Here is an 8765-nt window from a genome sequence, read left to right on the forward strand (position 1 = left end):
AGTTATTTAAAATCCCAAAGGGAAACATTAAACAACAGTCATAACCTATATTTTCAATTGGTATGTTTTAAGTTTACAGCTCTAAATTCAGGAATAAGAGCACCAGTTCTTAAGAGGTTTTTATATCAAACTAAATGAAACATTTATTAAGTTACAACAAAGTAAACACATATGCATTTCTACAAATTACTACTATCATAACTTTTAACAAATTCCCAAATTAATCTCCACTAAGGCAAGAATAGACTTAATCAGACACCAGGCAAAGCATTTTCACCTTACGAATTCCTTTCAATTTGTTCCTCCGCAGAGGCAGTGGTAGGCTTACAGCTGCTTAGATCTTATTTGCCTCTGCCCTGCACACACAAACTCTTTTCTGCTATACCCAGCCTTCCCCTTTGAATGTTAATTCTCATTGTATCACCAGGCTCTTTGAACTCCACCTCTTCTAAAAAGAAAACCCCTTTCATAGCATCAATTTTATTAGTAAAAAAACATTGCTTGGTGTCTTCTAGTTAGGTGCAAGATTTCACTCCTACTCTTAAATGCTCTATTCAACAAAATGCAAATGTATCCTCTACCTACTGTTAACATTTCAAAACTACTATACATCAAAGCACCCAGACCAGCTGGCTTTAATCCAATTAACACACGCACAGACTGAACTATTTTTTTTTAAAAATTGAATAATATTACATACATTAATATCTCTTCCTGATATTCCCATTCCTATTGAAAAATGAACCATCATAATTCGAAAAGATGGCTTCATTTTTTTAAACCCATTTCACACTATATCCTATATTATTACACTATTATATTACCAGATTAATGCATTAACATAACTATATATACACAAGTCCTTAGTATCAATTGAAATCACTCCAGTTCAGTTTCCAGGTTTATTTTTAATGTCCAATTTTCCTTTAAGCTTCAAACACTTGTGAATAGATTCTCTCTACCAGCGACATGTATAATCTGTAGATTAAATGGCTGTAATAATAGACTGCACCTAAAACGCCTTGCACTTTTGTCTCGAAATTTGTCCAGAAACTTCAAAGGATTATGGTCTGTAGAAAACAATTGTTTCTGATGAATTGTTTGCAACATAAATTTCAAAATGCTGCAATGCTAACACCAAACCCAAGGTCTCTTTTTCGATTGCTGAATAGCTTCTCTGTTGTACATTCAGCTTCAGCGAAAAATACCCTATCGGTTTTTCAATTCCAGTGTCATCTTCTTGTAAAAGTACAGCCGCAACGCCTATATCGCTTCAATTGTTTGGCATAATTGGGTACTGCCAAAATTGGTGTCATAGTTAATACAGTTTTCAAACTATCAAACGATTTCTGACACTCCAGTGTTCATTGAAACTTCTTGTTCATTTTTAATAGTTCAGTCAGTGGAGCAGCCACTCGGCTAAAATTTGGTATAAATTTCCGGTAAAACCCACTCATGCCCAGAAATCTCAAAACTTCTCATTTTGTTGTAGGCACTGGGAAATCCACGATAGCCTTGACTTTCGCATCTCTTGGAGCCACATTACCATATCCAATGATATGGCCTAGATACATAACTTGCGCTTTTGCAAATTCATTTTTAGCTAAGTTCATCACTAAATTAGCTTCTTGTAATCGAGTAAGTAATTCTTCCAGATGCTGTAAATGCTCCTCCAACGTCTGGCTGAAAACAATTAGATCATCAATATAAACAGCACAATTGCTTAGACCCTTAAATTAGTTTGCTTGTCTGTCATTGAAATGTCACAGGTGCATTCTTCATACCAAATGGCATGACTTTAAACTGACATAGTCCACTCAGCATTCTGAAAGCTGATATCTCTTTTCCTCTCTCCAACAACGCTACCTGCCAATATCCTTTCAGCAAGTCAATCTTTGTGATAAATTTTGATTGTCCCACTTTCTCAATGTAATATTCCAACCATGGTTTGGGATATGAATCCGCTTTTTTCACTGCATTCACCTCTCGATAGTCCACACACAGTCTTTGTGTTCCATCCAGTTTCGGTACCAATACAATAGCCGAGCTCCAGTTACTAGACTCAATGATATCATTTTGAAGCATAAAACCAATTTCTTTTTGTATTTGTGATAACTTTGCCAGATTTAATCTACAAGTTTGCTGCCTTATTGAAGGTGACATTTCTATACATACATCGCATAAAACTAAATTTGTCTTTCCCAACTTATTTCCACAAATAGGTTTGTGTGACTGCAAAAGCTTTTCCAAATCACTTTGACACTTGCTTGGAAGGTAACTCAATATTTCATTTAAATTTTCAAGCACCCACTCATCATCCAGTTTGATTCTAGGAAAATCACTTTCAGTGTCCAGCACTCCTACCTCTTTCTCATCATCCACCATCACTAACACCTCTCTTTATTCGTCTACCTGTCAAAGAATTTTTAAGCATATTTACATGACATACCCTCTGCTTCTTTCTGCTGTCTGGAGTGTTTATTAAATAAGTTACTTCACTCAATTTCTTTTCAATCCTGTAAGGCCCACTAAATCTTGCATTTAATGAATCATCTAGTACTGGTAACAAAACTAGTATTTTCTCACCAGAAACAAAACTGTGAGTTTTAGCTTTCTTATCAGCCTTCACTTTCATCCTTGCTCCAGTGTCTTTAAATGTTCCCTAGCCAACCCACATGCTCTATTCAATCTTACCCTGAAATTTGATACGTAATCCAGGAGAATAGTTTCTAAATTTTGCCCCACCAATTTCTCATAAATCAATTTCAGTGGTCCCCTTACCTCATGACCATAAACTAGTTCAAAAGGGCTAAAACCAGTCTGTGCATTATGAGCATCTCTAATAGCAAATAACAAAAAATGGAATCCTTGCATCTCAATCCTGTGGATAATCCTGACAGTACGCTCTCATGATAGTTTTTAAAGTTTGGTGCCATCTTTCCAAAGCTCCTTGTGACTCCGGATGATAAGCTGTTGACTTAAATTATTTTATCCCCAAACTGTTCATTACTTCCTTAACAGCTGTGACATGACATGACCCCTGATCTGATTGTATTTCTTTAAGTAAACCATATCTTGTAAAGAATTTAATTAACTCCTCCACTATCCTCTTAGTTATAATATTTCTTAAAGGTATTGCTTCAAGAAACCTGCTAGACACATCTATTATTGTCAGTTAAGTACTGATTTCCACTTTCAGTCTTAGGGAGGGGTCCTACACAATCAATCATGACCCTGGTAAAAGGTTTTTCAATGCTGGTATTGGGATTAAAGGCACCAGCTTAAGCACTGCTTGTGATTTTCCTGTTACTTGACATATATGACAGGTTCTGCAGAATTTTGCTACATCCCTATGCAACCCTAGCCCAAAAAAACCTCTGTATCTTTTCCTGTGTTTTCCTAATTACTAAATGTCGCCCCATTGGAATTTCATGAGCAATCCTCAGAATCTAATTCCTATACCCTAATGAGATAACAACCTGATGCAGCTCCCTTTGGCTTTCATTTGCTGAGACATGATCTGATCTCCATTTTCTCATTAAAATATTTCCCTGAGGTAATAACATACTGGAATACATTTTCCTTCTGTTTCTGAATAAGCTTTCTGAAATAACTGTTTTAATTGCAAATCATTTTTCCCTAACTCCACTAACCTCCTCCAGTTAAACACTTCAGCTGAATTGTGTATAGTCTTTCCTCCTGAACAATTATCAAATACAGTGCCAGCTAATTGGATTTTGACACCTTCCCACTTTTTTATCCTTTTCCAATTTGAAAGGGTGATGAAAAAAAGATTTAGCACTATGAACTAACTCATAACCATCAGCTATCTCTGCTGCTTGTCTTACAGTATCAACCCTCTGTTCTTCCACATGAGCTCCCACTACCAAAGGAATTGAATCTTTAAATTCTTCCAAAAAATTTCTTCCCTAAGAGCTGCAAACTTTGTCTCTAATTTTAATGCCCGTATCCACCAGTCAAAATTACTTTGTTTTACTCTTTCAAACTCAGCATAAGTTTTGCCCAGGCCGTTTTCTCACATTCCTAAATTTCTGCCTGTATATGATTCAGGAACCAACTCACATGCACTCAAAATATCCTTTTTAACGATATCATAATTCACCGATATTTCTTTTAACAGAGGTGCATTCACCTCATGCACTCTACCCACCAACTTAGACTGTAATAATAATGTTCAGTTTTCTTGTGGCCATTTTATCTGTTTAGCTAGCTTCTCAAATGAAATAAAGAATACTTCAACATTTTTTCCTCAAACATTGGAAGAGCTTGTACAAATTTAAACATCTCCCCACTGAATTCTACTCTGGAGATAAGTCCTTCCTCACCTACTGGCATCTTTTTTTTAACTGCCAATGTTTTCAGTTGGAATTCTCTCTCCCTCTCTTTTTCACTTTCCTTCTTTTATATCTTCACCATTTCCAATTCCCCTGTTTTCCTACTCTCACCTGCCTTTCTACCTGTTCCCTTTGAAATGCCCATTCTCTTTGCTTCTAATTCAAGTTTTTTCAGTTCCTTTGCTTGTTCATATTTAAGTATCTTCATTTCTAAATGAAGTCTCACTACCTCCAGCTGTGACTTACTAGTGTCAGGTTTCACTTCCAACTGTAGATGCTGTGTAATATTTCTGATTATATTGGATTTCCTAGGCCCCACAGGTAACCCCAATTTTAACATCTGCCAACTCTGTTAACTTACTCTTGGTTATTTGTTGCAATCCAACCAGAATTATACCTTCTACACCCAGACAAGTCTTAGCAATTGCCAAAGCCATCCTGCAGTCTCAAGACTTCTAAAATACCTCACCAACTCCTGAAATCAAAGTGCTTCTTGTACTTGTAACCTTAAGGGGAGAATTTTCTCCCAATCGGGGGTTTGGTGGGGGGGGTGGGGGGATGGTGGTGGTGGTTGGGTGGAAGCAGACATGCAGCCAATCACTTTCCACGATTTTACGTGCACCGCCATTTTACGTGGGAGGGCCAATTAAGGCCCGCCCAGCATGATGCGCACCCAGAAGCACTGAGCGCTACCTGTGCGGGCGGGGGGAAGTAGGTTGAGTTGGGGCCTGCACTCTTTCGCGAATGTATGAGTTTGAGTTTCAAAAATTTTAATGAAGAAAAAAAATTTAGGAAGTGTCACATGAGCTGGGACATGTCCATGAATTTGAATGAAAATCTTTACTTCACTTATAAATCATTCATGAAACCTCATCCCAACTCCGGTGTGCGCCTGCTGAACTGAAAATCGGAATGACACGCGGTGATGTTGGGATGCAGGCCCGATGTCACCACGTGTCATTTTATGTGTCAGCGAGCAGGCCCCACCCCCACTCGCCAAGCTGAAGATTCTGGCCTAAGATTCACCAATTCCAAACCAATCAAGGAATTATAAATTTTATCCCACCAACACCCCCAATTGTTATGACACAGCAGTTTGTAAAGGCTGAGTTATTTAAAATCCCAGAGGGAAGCTTTAAACAACTGTCATAACCTATATTTTCAACTGGTATGTTTTGAGTTGCAGCACTAAATTCAGGAATATGACCACCAGCTCTTGAGAGGTTTTTATATCAAAATAAATGAAACATTTATTAAGTTATAACAAAGTAAATACATACACGTGGCTACAAATTACTATTATCATAACTTTTAACACATTCTCAAATTAATCTCCACTAAGGCAACAAAGACCAATAGACTTAACCAGACACCAGGCAAAACATTTTCCCCTTATGAATTCAAAATTAGGTTCCTTTCAATTTGTTCCTTCACAGACATAGTGGTAGATTTTTCCCCTTTGAATGTAAATTCTCCTTGTATCACCAGGCCCTTTGAACTCCACCTATAGCCTGGAGTCCTGTTATCTCTTCTGAGGTTAAAAAGCAGAGTGATGATGGAATCCGAAAGCTGTGTAATTAAAGCAATCCAAACAGCTTAAGTCTTGGTCATGCGACAGGTTGGTTTTGAGTAGAGCTATTCAGCTAACGAGGCTCCTTGTTAAAATGACGATGGAGGGAATTAGTGTTGACAACCATCCCTGATTTTCACAGGAGTCTCCAGAGAGGAAATTTTCCTGGACTCTTAACAAATGACTCAAGAGATTAACACATCTAATGATATCCTGGCGGGGAAGGGGTGAGGATGAAATGGGTGTGGGTAGGGGTTGATTTTGTGGTCACCTGCTTGCAAAGGAAGAGTGGTAAGTGCTCCAAAAAGACTGAGGTATGGCTTACTGTCCTGTTCCTGTCAACAGTGTGGCCAGTCCTATCATCCCAAGTCTGTACTGCTGGATGACTGTAATATACACCAGGGTCAGATAGTACTTCTTTTAATAAGCAAATGATAAATCTATAGCATACGTCAGACCCTGGGTTCATATTGTGTAAAATTTATAGTCATTTGACCCAACAGATCCATGCCAGTTTTTATGATTTACATGAGATTCCTCCTACCATAATTCATCTAACTCGATCAGCATCTCCTTCTAATCCATTCTCCTTCATGCACTTTAGGTCCTGACTGGGTAGAATGTGCCCTGTGCACATTCTGCACAGTGTCAGCTGACAGTTCAGCTGAAGAGAGCCCAAAAGGTAAGTATTTCTTATTGCGGGAGGAATATTCCTTAGGCCTCAACCAAAACCACTCCCATTGCATTTTGCTTTAAGTTTAGTGAAATTAAATGAGTTAGTGTGGCTAAATGGACTATAAATCGTTCCAAAGCAACATCATTACTTGTTAAAATATTTAGCAAGCTGCTTAGGAAGAATCAGAATTCTGCCTGCCACTACTCATGTTAAAATGTGTGAAAAGCACTTGAAAGAAATATGCGCGTTGTTAGATACAGAACTAGTTAGCCCAGCAGCCAAAGCATTGACAACTGGAAACACTTGGAACTGGTCATTTGAGAACGTAACAGGACACTAATCACAAAGAAGGACTTGATGAGAAGGATGAACCACCCATGGTTAACAAAGGTGATCAAGGAGAGTATCCAATCAAAAACTAAGGCATACAAAGTGGCAAAAACTAGTGGTAGGCCAGAGGATTGGGAATTTTTTCCCGAGCAGTGGATGACTAAAAAGCTAATTAAGAGGGAGAAAATTGATTATGAAAGTAAATTGGCAAGAAATATAAAAACAAACAAGAGCTTCTACGGGTATATAAAAAGAGAGTGGCTAAAGTGAGCGTGGGACCCTTGAAGGATGCAACTGGAGAATTGTTAAGGGGGAACAGGGAAATGGCAGATAATTTAAACCAATATTTTGCATCGGTCTTCACGGTGGAGGACACTATAAACATCCCAAAGATATCAGATAAGCAAGGAGCTAATGGGGGGGCGGGGGTGGGGGGGGGTGCCGCAGATCTTGTAACAGTTTCTATCATGAGGGACAAGGTCAGAATATTCCAGAACTCATTGGATTCTGGGAGGGTCCCAGCGGATTTGAAAACCGCTAATGTGTCTCCCCTGTTCAAGAAGGGAGGGAGATAAAAAGCAGGAAACTATAGCCAGTCAGCCTAACATCTGCCTTTGGAAAAATACTAGAGCCCATTTTTAAGAGTGAAATAGCAGGACATTTAGAAAAGCTTCACACAGTCAAACAGAGTCAACATGGTTTTGTTTGACAAATTTGCTAGAGTTCTTTGAGAATATAACAAGCGGTATATATGTAGTAGAACAAAAACAGAATTACCTGGAAAAACTCAGCAGGTCTGGCAGCATCGGCGGAGAAGTAAAGAGTTGACGTTTCGCGTCTTCATGACCCTTCGACAGAATTAAGTAGAAATAGGAAAGGGGTGAAATATAAGCTGGTTTAAGGTGTGTGTGTGTGTGTGTGTGTGTGTGTGTGTGCGGGGGGAGGTATTGGGTGGGGGGAGAGAAGTGGAGTGGGGGTGTGGTTGTAGGGACAAGCAAACAGTGATAGAAGCAGATCATCAAAAGATGTCACAGACGACAGAACAAAAGAACACATAGGTGTTGAATTTGGTGATATATATCTAAACGAATGTGCTAATTAAGAATGGATGGTAGGGCACTCAAGGTATAGCTCTAGTGGGGGTGGGGGGAGCATAAAAGATTTAAAAATATTTAAAAATAATGGAAATAGGTGGGAAAAAGAAAAATCTATATAATTTATTGGAAGAAAACAAAAGGAAGGGGGAAGAAACAGAAAGGGGGTGGGGATGGAAGAGGGAGTTCAGGACCTAAAGTTGTTGAATTCAATATTCAGTCCGGAAGGCTTTAAAGTGCCTAGTCGGAAGATGAGGTGCTGTTCCTCCAGTTTGCGTTGGGCTTCACTGGAACAATGCAGCAAGCCAAGGACAGACATGTGGGCAAGAGAGCAGGGTGGAGTGTTGAAATGGCAAGCGACAGGGAGGTTTGGGTCATTCTTGCGGACAGACCGCAAGTGTTCTGCAAAGGGTAAATGTTGAGAAGATGTTTCCACTAGTGGGGGAATCTCAAACTAGGGGACATAGTTACAGAATAAGGGGATACTCATTTAAAACTGAGATGTGAAGGAATTTCTTCTCTCAGAAGGTAGAGAATGTTTGGAATTCTCTACCCCAGAGAATTGTGGAGGCTAGATCACTGAAAGTATTTAAAGAGGAGATAGCTAGATTTTTGAAATATTGGGGAGTTGAGGGCTATGAGGAGCTGGCATGAAAAAAGAGTTGAGGGCTGGGGCAGATCAGCCATGATCTTATTGAATGGTGGGGCAGGCTTGAGGGACTGAGTAGCCTACTCCCGCT

Source organism: Carcharodon carcharias, chromosome 8 (genome assembly GCF_017639515.1).
Source record: "Carcharodon carcharias isolate sCarCar2 chromosome 8, sCarCar2.pri, whole genome shotgun sequence".
Lineage (NCBI taxonomy): Eukaryota > Metazoa > Chordata > Chondrichthyes > Lamniformes > Lamnidae > Carcharodon > Carcharodon carcharias.